Source organism: Struthio camelus, chromosome Z (genome assembly GCF_040807025.1).
Source record: "Struthio camelus isolate bStrCam1 chromosome Z, bStrCam1.hap1, whole genome shotgun sequence".
Lineage (NCBI taxonomy): Eukaryota > Metazoa > Chordata > Aves > Struthioniformes > Struthionidae > Struthio > Struthio camelus.
The window spans coordinates 88,526,354-88,538,982 of record NC_090982.1 but is presented as its reverse complement, the minus strand read 5'-3'; the positions used below and the strand labels follow the sequence as shown (position 1 = coordinate 88,538,982).

The following is a 12,629-nucleotide window of genomic DNA, read 5'->3' as shown; positions in this document are numbered from 1 at the left end:
GACGATACACTCGTGTAATCCAGTCACTTTGTGACAAATGTCCCCGTTCTTCCAAATATCTCCAGCTGTTCAAGGTAATCTCAAGAACTGGCAGCCCTGCCATAAGGAGCAAGCAGGAAGAGGCAACACAGCCTGACTTTTCAATGAAACCTGCGCCCCCCGGCACCCGCAGCAGCATATATTCCTTAGCTTGGGCCTAAGGAACAGCAAAGTAAGAGTTAACATCTACCTTATTATAAAAAAAATCAATGAATTTTTCTACTCATATTGTGTTTTTTATATATATACAGACATATATACACACACACATATATACATACATATATAGAGAGAGATATATTGCATGCATCCTGGAGGAAAGGCTACTGAACTATCATAAACGACATATGAAGTTCCCCACTATTCCGTTATCAGGTGAATAAAACTTTTTGAATAAAAAACATAAAATTAATAGTTGCACCACAGCATGTTTCAACTCAGAAGAATAACTGCACTCGACAGAATTGCTGCACTGCGTGCGGTTTCACTCCCACGAGACTTTGCCCTCTCCTTCCCCCTCGAGCTTTCACAGCCCGCTGTGCCCGCAGCCATGCTGAGTCAAGCACTCTTTCCGAAGCACAACCTTTACATCGACCCGCTGAGCTCTACTGCAGGCTCAACTCCAGGTCTCACTGAGGGTAGGAGTACTGCGCAGCTGCAATAATTTACAACTTTCGTAAAGTTCATCTACGGACTGAAAAAAAAAATTTTAATTAGGTAATTAAAGAGTCAAGTTGTATTCAGAAACGAAGCAATGACTAGCCAGCCACTCAAGACATTTCCTCAGCCTTCTGAGGAACTATACTAATGCTAAATGCGCTTATATGGTATCTGAAGGTAGTTCTGATCACCACGGCTGGCCATAAGGACCAGGCTCTGGCCACTCTCCAGCAAGCAACGTTATGTAACGCTCTATCTCTGTGCCAATATTTAATAGCTTATACATATACTGACACAGATAACACGGACATTTTTTTATCTGTCACAAAGCCAAAATTTTCTTGGGAAATGGAGAACAAAAGCGTTTGACTCATAACTTCAGAGAAATAGAAAACACCACAGAATTTGAAATAATAAAAAACAATTACGAGGAACCGCACAAGGTTTAAACTGTGTTTTGTTTTTGCATTTATGTTAGCAATGTTCTGAGCTTACACATCATGTAAATGCGTTTAAAAGCTCCAGCCCTTGAATCAGCCAGCGGGAAAGGCTGTTTATGCCGAGCTCGTCAGTTTCGGTGGGCTCTCCGGGGGCGAGGGGCCGGCGGAAAGGGCAGCTCTCGCCACTGCCCATCTCCCCTTTGGCATGGGGCGTGTTTAAACCAACCACGCGCGACATCGTCTACGCAGAGGAAAAGGAAACTATAAAATACCAGATTTTCTTCTACCTCCCAGTAAGCCAAGACTGTTTCGGGTATGCTTTCTAGGTGTATTCTATATTTAACAAATAAAAATGCTAGAATTCAAGTTACATCCAGATCACACCAATGGTAAGTTTATAAATAAGCGACATATGTTAGATACTATTTTTTCATTGTTTCTTAGCAAGTAATAGCATCTGGAACGTAAGTGCAACCATCAAACAAAACATGTCAGGAGCGAGTGACGCTTTGTTACCGGCCTCCTATTTGAGATTCAAGAAGAGCTGCAGTAGTTGCTCTCCTAAGGCATAGTAAAAGCTTGAGTTACAGAAAGTTATTGCTTGGAGCATTTCATGATGAACAAATGGGGAACACTGCTTTGACAGATAAAGGAGATGCTCCTTATGTACTACCTTGTAGAAGTCCATGTCCTGAATTTACTGTAACTCAAACCAGAACAGAATTTCTGATTTACAGGAGTATAAACAACTCGGACACAGGCAGAAATCACTGGAAAAAAACTTTAAAAATATATATTTCATATCTTTATAAAGACATTATTTTTCTTGCCTGTGTGACGTAGTAACATTTGCATTTGTCCACAGAGATGCAAACTTTTTTTAGAGCATTTCAAAAGCAGAAAAATATTCTCATCTATGAAAAAGGGAAAGGGGAGGGGGGGAAAAAAAGTCATCCTGAATCTAAGCCAGGTTTACTACAACTCGACTTCCCCCCCCACGATAACCACAGCTGCCCCCGCGTGCAACAGCCCCATCAGGCAACGTATGGTGACCAGAACCCAGCACAGCCGAGCTGACTGACCGGCCAGCTCCTGCCAAACAGTACATTACAAAATAACTCTGCTTGCCTTTTTTCCGGTGGAAGCACAAATTCAGAGCTTCAGCATTTCATGAAAGCTGTCGGAACTTAATTCAATAATCTTCAGCTCTACTGAAACTATTAATCAAGGTTTTAATGACCCCCTTTTCAGATAAACTCAAATTTGATATAAATAGAGGCAACTACATAGACCTTACTTGTACCAAGCCTGATTTTGACTTTTTGATCTTACATACCCCCATCATTCCCAGTGTTAACTTCTATACTTAAGTGCTTCTGCATCAAAAATCCCTTCTATTTCAAAATAAAAGTTTATTTTTTTACTCATATAATATAGGTTTTTTATGCTACATGGAGATCAACACAAGTTGTCATCTCTCATCTATACAGTGCAATTTCTTCAAGAAAGTAATTTCACATTAGTTTTGGCAAATGCTGCCTATATTTCTAGCGCAAACAACCTCTGCGGCCAGAGAAATCAAACATGATAACGTACATGGAGAAATGGGGGAAGGGAAGACAGTGAACAATAGTATAATGAAAAGCTAAGTACTGGAAACCATAAAGTGAAAAAAAGCATGATTCTTGTAAAAGAGGTTACAGGACCTGCTGGATATACCAAGTCTCAAACTTCTGTAGTTTTTCACAAAATCCAAATCATGAAAACAATACTAACGCTTACTACAAAGTGCCATTTTACGTCAATTCAGTCTTGCATCTGATTACACTATGTTTATTAGGAACTATTTTACAAAGAGCTATTATTTAATAATAAAGCACAAGCAAAGACCCAAGATCAAGCATGTAATCTATTATAACATTCTACAAGCTACACTAAAATTAGTATTTTTAAAACATGCCTGAAAATGTATTGCTATCTGTTATGCAATAGCAGATCAATTGTTCCCTGTCTGGATGATCACAATACAGAACTGTAAACAATTAAAAATTCTTAAAGGATATGGTGACCTTACTAATGATTGCATGTCTGTTAACTAAGAAGTTACAATTCTAAAAATACTTTATTTACAGTGATTTAAGCAGAAAAATATCATGAAAAACAGAAATAAAACATGTCCAGACATCATATAAAAATGAAATCATATAAGAACAACTTAAGTCTTTAGCACCCAGTTTTTGTACTCCTAAAATGAAAGACATACTGGGAAAGGTATGGTGAAATGGAAATTTCAGCTATATTATTTATATATATATACACACACACACACATATATATATAAGCCCTTAAATAACAATTGAGTTACAACTTCCTTTCCAAAGTGTTCTTCCCTCACTACTTCCAAAAAATTCCTTTCAGTAGCTCAACTATTGTAGACTAGAAAGGCAAAACCACGCCAACGTTAATCCTGAAGGATGCTACAGCTGCAGCCTCCTGCACATAAAATATACAGTGCGTTCTTTTTACCTGTGATTAGAAGACATATTGGTTTAGCAGTAATCTTAAAACTACTGGTTTCACCAAACTTCCTCTAAGTTTTTTTGTCATGATAATAAAAGATATTTGATCATTAATGTAATCTGTTAATTAGTACTTTTTTAAAAAATGGATAATATAACAATCACTCAATAATTTTAAAGCTGAAAAATCTAGGAGTGCATCAGCTATAAATGCTGTTTAGCAACATAAAAACCTCTTTTCTCATCCATTTCATTTCTTATTGTTCACAATTCAGGGAACAAGTCATTCTATTTATATAAAGATCTTTATGCTTATCTCAGCAATGCAAATAACTGCACTTTTGAACAAATACAGAAGCTCCCCTATCAGGGCACAGAATTGCTTCTTCTTTGCAATTTTACAATAAGTTTAAAGCTTTATCAAACTAGTTTAAAAACTTTTAAATTTGACAGCACTATAGATACATATCTAACAACAAACAGTTTTCACAAGGAAAAAAAACGGATATTACAACATACAAAAGTGCTAGCACATATAAATAACTCAATGTATTTCATATTTTCCATACAGAAAAATGTGAGAGAAAGTATTGAAAACATTAATATCAAAATGCATGTTAAAAGCTTACACACATACACATTTCAAAACTTTGTAACTAAAATAGAAAAACATAATTCTTAGGCTATTTAATATCAATCCTTGGGAGGGAGAGCAAAAAGAAAAGCTACCTCTTTCCTTCTAGTTTTTTATTATGGTACCGCAACGCCTTCATTAAAAACTTCATTTTCAGAAAGTACCACAAGTACCACATTTTAACAGATGAAGAATTCAGTCTACAGAGAACAACTCTTCTCTACCATTGCTGAACACCAAATACGTCCCCTGCAAAAAGCAAAACTCATTTAATGTCTGTAAGCAATCAATATATAATTTTTTTTACATCAATGACGACAAACTACAGCAGCAAATAAACACTGTATCTATTGATAAAAGCATGAAGTGAATCATTACATATGAAATCCCATGTTTAGTTATTTATATCTTTCTTGAACAAACTGCCTATTTTTGCAGAAACAGGAACTGGACATTTGAGCTGAAAAATTAAGTGGAAATATTAAACTGAGTTAAGCTCTTCCTGCCTAACAGCCCTCTACCTTCACTGCGAGTGTTCAGTTTTCCCCTATCACTTGCACAAGGGTCAGAGTCCTAATTTTGTTCCCCTGCACGTGCAATAGAAGAACATGTTCGTGGTACTGCATATAAATTTTAAAAGCGTAAAGTTGTATTTATTTTGCTTCCCTTCCAAATCACCTCTCTCAAGGAGACAAAACATACCGAAATGCAAAGACTTGACAAAAGTTTCTCTCTTTTTCTCACTGTGCCCAGCAACTTAAGATCTTCTCTCTCTCTTGTACCTGCTTTTTTGTAAGGTGAGTGTTGTAAATCATGGCATCGCCGTCTCTTGCAGTGCCTTAGGAACTCATTTCAACTCATGCCCTCGGAACCACAACCCCTTCTTCAGCCCCTCTGTACAACCCTGACAGATGCCACTTAGTTCTCCAGAACCCACTCATGAAAACATGAAAAACAGAAATAACAGAAATAACTCCCGCGAATTAAGGCCGGTTCATCCTCCTGCCACCTGCACCAGATAAACTCTACTGACACCCTTAAGCTTCCATCTCTCTAAGGATCTCCCAGAACAGTTTGGAGAGTGGGGCATATCTCACCAGATATAATGACTAGAAAAATGTAAAATTTATTTTTTTAATTTAGATCTCAATTTTTTTCAGCTGTTTTATCTTTATGTAACTCAAAAGACGAATGCTGAACTATCCTGGTAGCCCTCCACTAGGCTCACTCCAGTATATCAATGTCCTTCTTGCAAGGTGGAGCCCCAAACTGGACACAGTACTGCAGATGCAATCTTGGAAGCACCAAAGAGAGGGGAAAGATCACTTCCCTTGACCTGCTGGCTACAGTCTTGCTAATTCTTCATGGTCAGCTTGTCATCCACCGGGACACCCAGGTCCCTTCCTGCAAAGCTGCTTTCTAACCAGTCAGACCCCAGCCTCTACTCTTGGTAATTCCATTTTGGATGCAGGAGTTTACATTTGGCTCTGCTGAACTTCACAAGGTTCCTGTCAGTCCTTTCTCCAGCCTGTCAAGGACCCTCTGAACACAGCCCTGCCGTTCACTCCTCCCAGTTTAGCATCACCCAGGAACTTGCCGAGAGTGCATCCCATTGCCCAGATCATTAATAAAGACATTAAAAGGTGTGGGCCCCGGTATCTCCAAGGGGCAACATCAGCCACCAACTGTCACCAGGGTCTGCACTGCTCATCACAGCCCTTTGTGCCTGGCGTGAGAGCCAATCTTCCACCTACCTTATTAACCACTTCTCCAGTCCGCATCTCACAAATTTGGCTATGAGGATACTGTAGGAGGCTGTGTAAAAGGCCTAAAGTCAAGGTATACAACATCCATTGCTCTCCCCTGCTCACAGAGCCAGCCTCATCTCATCACACGCAGAAGGCAAGCAGACTGGGCAGGTGTGATTTGCTCTTTGAAAACACCTTCTTGCCCTTCGTGTGCCTGAAGATAATTTCCAGGAGGATCTGCTCCGTAGCCTCCTCAAGGACTGAAGCCAGACTAACCAGCCTGTAGTTCCCCAGATCCTCCTTGTCCTTCCTGAAGATGGGTTTGACCTTTGCCTTTTTGCAGCTGTTAGGAACCTTCACAGACCACCATGGCCTTTCAAAGGCAACAGGGAAGAGTCTCTCAGTGACACTAGCCACTGCCTGGTCCCATGGATTTTCACCTTACCAGGGAAAAAACAGGCAAAAATGGTATTGAGTACTTTGGCCTTTTCCATGTCCTTTTTCATCAAGTCCACTATATCTTCCAATTATAATTTAGCTAGTTACATACACCTAACAAGTGTTTCAGTTGTGTTCTTCATACTTAAGGAGAAATCGATCCCTTAAATTACCAGAGCATCCAAAAAAATTAGATTAAATTCACTATTTTTACAGTAGTAAGAGAGAAGGATTTGAAAGAATATCATATTATATCAGTTTTAAATCCTCACATAGGTAAAAATTTAGAACATTAATCTGGTAAACTAGTCAAGTGAGTCTTTCTATGGCAGTGTTTAAAGCTGATACTTAGGCAAAGGTGACAATCTGGGATAAATTCCGATTTCAGTAAAGCTATTGAATTAAATACAACATATTACTTAAATACGGAATCAAGGACTCTCACATAAATCTCTTTATCAAGCTACAGTCCTCTAAACACTAACTTGCACCTTCATGTTTAATAAGTTATGGCAAATTGTCCCCAGCTAACTTATTGAACTGTATTAAAACAGAAAACATACAGTGATTTCAAAAAAAAAAAAAAAGGTCTGATGATAAAGATATAAGGCAGAGGCAGGAAAATTGAAAGTTAACAGTAGCTTACTGTTCAATCAGGGGAATGATCAGGTTTGATAACCACAGCTATATAGACAAAGATCAAATGTAAGGTCACACTTTCAAATAACTGTTTTGATGACAGATTGAAAACAGAGTCACACGATTTACATGATTTTTCTTGTCCCTTGCATCATCTGCCATATTAAAAAAAAAAAAAATCTAACATGCAGCAAGTGAGAATATCATCTAATCAGAAATATTCATCATAAAAACCACAGAACTCAAAACTTCGATCACATGGCTTATGACTTTCTGCCACAACTTACACTTGGAAACTAATTCTAGTATTTTCAAAAATCATTACCATTTCTGCCTGTCTTGTAATTGCATATGCTTTTTATCTTGCCGAGTGATGGCAACAGACAGAAAAATGTATAAACCTTCTTCTACCTGTATGCAAACTGTTCCTGAAATCTCATTTTATTGGTAATTTGCTCAAGTTTTCCCACAACTTGCAGATAAGATAGCTGACTAGCAAGCTTACACATCTCCCTAAACATTGCAAGACTCAAGAATCAGTTATTTGCCCCGAAACAGCGTTCATTATAAGGATTTTTGCAGACAGAAAAAGTACCACGCAGGATTAATTTACGATAGGAAGTCCAGAAGCTAGTGAGAGTGGCTTATTGCTTCTGCATTGCCTTGGGATAATAAAGCCAGTTCTCTTTTGTGCTTGTCATTAGCAAGGGGATATAATCTGCTAGCTGGTACTATTTCCATGCCCTGTGTGCAGAGAAACAGCTGTGGCCACTACAGCATTTGGTATGCACGTGCTTCCCCTCTCCCTCCCGCTCCCCCAATATATTTCAGGAATATCAGGAAATATTTAAAACGAAGCAGGGATAATGACATTACACACTGCACAAGCAGGAAACATAAAGCTAAAGGAGAGGAAGGAAAAACAGAATACAGTATTAGAGACATCTCAAGGCAAGATAAACAAAAGGGGTAATTAACATCCTACCTCAGTGCGCCTAAACACGCTGCCCCAGTCATTGGCACTGCTGATGACTTTCAAAACACAGACTAGACTGACAGAAGCACACAAATGTTTCACCCTGTCACTAGCCTTAGTTGTAACAGCTTGCACACGTACCTTTAAAACATCAGTAACTGCTACAACTACAAAACCACAACTACAGGTAATACCAGTAACACCACAAGTAATACCAGTTCTGTCACCAAAAAGAAAACTGTTTTAGGTTTATTCTATGTGCACAAATATTAAGCAGTCAGCACCTCGCTTGATGCCACGTGACACCACCAGAATTCACAGTTACCTGGTGACTTTCCGAAGCACAGTACACCTAATTGCTATGGATGTGCTCTGGTCTAGAGCAAAGCGCCGCAGTATCTCCCAAAAAGGAGATAAGACTCACAGAGCCCTCCAGTAACTTCATGTTCAACAGAGTACTGTCGCATAACACTACACAGACTGAGCTTAGTGAGCCAGGTGCTCTGCGTGAGCCTGTTTCCTGTGATAGACAGATTCAGGTAGAACAGGCAGGTACTCAGGAAGGTTACAAAGCGGACCGGTAAAATGGAACACTTCTTTTAGGAAAGGAGCATAAAAATAACTAAATCTAGCTTTGTTTTGACAGAGCAGAGCAAAGGCTAAGACGACATGTAAAAGAAGAAACGTATAAAACACTTCTTTGGATTAAAGTACATGCATTTAAGAATTAATCTCAGGATACATATGGATGCTAAAAGAATCCATCAGAAAAAAATATATCTGTGAAATGACTGCTTCTCTATCATATTTCATCTCTGTGTATAACCGTTCCAAAATGAACCATTAAAGACTGTCAAATGAACGTCTGCTTTTAAATAAATGCATCTGTGCTTATGTTCTTCAAAGAAGCTCAGGAAGGTTAAGAATAAATCATCCCTTTCCCTACCCACTTTTTCCACTCATTAATACTATTTTCCATAGCATTTAAATTACATTATTATTCAGATTTGTCAAAAATAAATAGAGATGGCTGCCACCCATGACATCAGGACAAACCCTAAGTGGACTGCAAGTTTTCAAGAAAGCCAAAATGTTCAATGCCTAATACCTTTCACGCTTAGAGCATCTTTCATTGAAAGAAATAACATTAGTTAAGTGTTGTAACAGCTCTCCTAAACCATTTACATGAAGGCAATCACAATTTATTGGAAAAGATCACCTCTGTTACAACATGTCTTCCATTTGAATAACCCAGTGCTTTTTATAAAATCTGAAATTTTTGGTATTATTACCAATACCCTTTTTCCATTTAATACTTGGAGCTCCAGAAAAAGGGTTAATGTGGATGAGAAGAAAACTAAAGTGGTTTACCTGGAGTTGCAGAAATCTTTTGCAGTCAGAAGTGTTAGACATCTATAACTTTCTTTAAATGGACGGTGATTAAACAAACAATTCCATTATTAAGTGCAAACAGTCAGTACAATCTGCTCTGTTAATTAATAATTGTTGCTGAAGATCTGTCAGTAATTTTCAGTCTTTTTGCATTTTGTTTTTATTCATCACAAAGGCATCAAATGCAAATTATCATGTTTTTGCTTTCCTAGCCTATTGTTCATCTAAGAAAATGAGTTTGAGAAAGAATTAAGAAAGCTTTTCAATACTAATGCTTTTTCAGTAATACAGCCCTGCAGTTCTTTAAGTAAAAGAAACTTTGGACCATACTCTCATGATATAAACCACTGTAAAATCAATTATCAGGAGAGTTCTTTGACACATGTAACAAATAAGTAGCATTTCAGGAGACACCTGGTAAGCACAGAACACCGGAACTAAGGAATGATAACTATGCCTTTGTACTTGATCCATTTACTGGCTCAAGTTTCTGATCTGCAACTACAAAACAAAAAATTGTTGCAACCTTGTGCTAAAATATACTTATAAAAATAAGTATTCAAAAATGAAATTGTTCACTAAGAGAGTGTTATAGGCAAACAGGTGAAATAGCTCTCCTTTCCAAGCATACAGTTAATTCTGCTTGCTTCACCAAGAAGTGAATTTTTCACGGTGATGGCAAAGTTGGGAAACTGGCATAGCCAAAAAGATAGGAAGGCTGGCAGTTTTAATGCCAGACCCACCCCCATGCATGCGCACGTACATGCGCGGACACAAATACACAGAATTGGACAGCAGCTGGTGAGCTAAACTGTAAAGTGCATTCATTCTGATATTCAGCTTGACTCATCTGACAACAAAACAATCAAGTAGTTGTCAAGGAGAACTGATTTATCCCTACGTAACCAAGAGGCATAAGGACTTCTTTTTCAAAAGCCCTGATTTTCTAAATACAACACATTGAATTTTACTACTACGAATATTCACATTGGCCTCGCTAGCCGTACTCATTAAAGCAGAACTAAGCATATCTGCAGGAGAGAACTAAACCACTACTTTGAACTTGGTCAAAGCTACGTGGAAGTTTGCATGAAGTGAATAAGAGATTTCAAGCCAGGTAATAACAAGAGCTAGCAAACCAGACTGTCACTCTCGTTATGCTGACCAAGGATCAAAGAAGTACGGGCACCTGGCCTTCTTTTACACCCATGCAATCTGTTGATTCAAAATGCATCACTTCGCAAGTCTGCTATTCTCAAAAACCCAAAACAAACAAACAAAATCAGGAGTATCCAGTAACGTTGTCCTATTGATATCTCTACATCATCCTGGTTCATCTGTCTATAATATCAATGATCAATTTGCACTGCTGCATTTTATAGCATATTGGTATTTCAAGCTCTCTAAGACAATACAGTCTTCTGGTTGCTTCTTTGCATAGGACTGTATGTCTTTATTTTGCCATGATGTATTACTATAGTCTAAATGAAAATACTCTGATGTTGCCAAACCTTCCAAACACACCCAAAATCAAAAATAAATCCATCAAAGAGATAGGAATTTGCTTTCTAAAATTAAAACTGAAAAACCCAACTAATTCAGACACACTTCTTCCCTCATCTTTATACGGCAACAAAAACAATGACAAGATAACAAAAGATTTGTGCCTTCCCCAGGTGAGTTAACGATTACAAAAGTCTCACTTGAAAGTATTTAACAACAGGAAGGTAAGATCAGTGACCGCATTGAAAAAAAGAAACCTTACCCCATGTACACGCAGAAGTTTATAAAACAAGAAAGAAGGGGAAATAATAATAACAATTCGGGACTTAAAATCCTTTGTTACAGTTAACAGGTACTTTGAAAGCCATTTGCTGGTTTTTCTGGCACTTACTCTGATGACACATGAAAACCACACGTTTTTCCTGCTTTTTGTTTTAAACTGTCACAATCACATGAAGAACAGCAGATACAAAGCAGTCCCCAAGCAAATTCTAAATCACGTCCCTATTTGCCAATAAGATCGCGGCTTTCACGGAAAAAAAAAAAAGGGAACCAGACTAGAGAGGCCACGATACGATGGAAAACTCGCCGTAAAAGAAAACCAAGTTGCTCTAGCGGCCGGTAAAGGGTTATTTCCGAGCTATTTCCTTAGCAAGGGTCATGCCTGCGGCAGCCCCAGCAGAGCGCTCTCCCCCCCGGCAGTAACCCGCAGTTTACGAGCGACTCCCGCGGCGAACCAAACCCCAAACCCGGCAAAGCACTGGGGACGCCGGCGCACCCCGGGCTCAAACTCCTCGGAAGGGCGGAAGGCGGCGGGCGGAGGCCGCGCTTCGCGTAAAGCCGGCGGAGCGCCAGCGCCCCGGGCCCTCCTGCGGCCTACGGGCTGGCCCGGGCCCGGCTGCCTGCCGCCGCCGCCGCAACATGGCGGCGCCCCCCACCCCCGCCGCCGCCGCCGCCGCGGGGCAGCCCCGGCCCGGCCCGCCGACGGGGTGCGGGGGAAAGGCCCGCTTGGCCGTAGGCGCGTCGCCCCGCGCCGTCCCGGGCGCTCACCTGCCGCCGCTGCCGGGGGCTGCGGAGGGCTGCGCGGGCACCGCGCCCCCGCCTCGCCCGGTGCGGCAGAGCCGCCGACACGCTCCGGCTGCCGCGACTCCTGCCGCCGCTGTCGCAAAGCCCCCGCGCGTCGTGACTGACGGCAGGCAGAGGGGGCCGGCGTCGCCATGGCAACGGGGGCGGTGTCGGCGGCGGCTGCTGCGCGGAGCTCGGCCGGCCGCAGCGGGCCCCTGGCCGGGATGGCGGCGGCGGCGGCCGGTCCGTTGCGGGGGCGAAGCCGCCGCGTGGGGGCAGTTTTGCCTTCGAGCCGTAGCGTTACAGCAGCCCTTGAGGCCGTCGGGCCTCCCACCCCCGGCCCAGCGCCGCGGGCAGCCAGGGCTCCCTCGGCGCCGGGCCCCGCAGCCGCCGGGCCGGGGCTGACACCGGCCTGAAGGCCTTTGCCGGGGTTTGCGGGGGAGGCTTGACGGCAGCGCCGCCGCGCTGGGCTTCTTTGCGGGGAGCGCTGCCCCTTTCGGGGGCAGTTGTGCAGAGAATCATACCCGCCGGGGTTAAAAACGTTACAAAAGGGCTTCGGCGATGGTAGAAGCTACG

General features: G+C 41.2%; 1 protein-coding gene across 5 annotated transcripts in view; it reads right to left on the bottom strand.

Annotated features, from left to right (window-relative positions):
* The window catches only part of LOC138060884 (WD repeat-containing protein 7-like), a 177,881-nt gene extending 165,715 nt beyond the window's left edge, over window positions 1-12,166 (bottom strand). For 4 of the 5 annotated variants that reach the window (XM_068927403.1, XM_068927402.1, XM_068927405.1 and 1 more), the window contains exon 1: window positions 12,039-12,166. The gene's annotated coding sequence lies outside the window, so the exon portion shown is untranslated. The remainder of the gene's footprint in view (window positions 1-12,038) is intronic. The other variant, XM_068927407.1, reaches the window with a different exon arrangement.
* Between the last annotated feature and the right edge of the window lie 463 nt (window positions 12,167-12,629).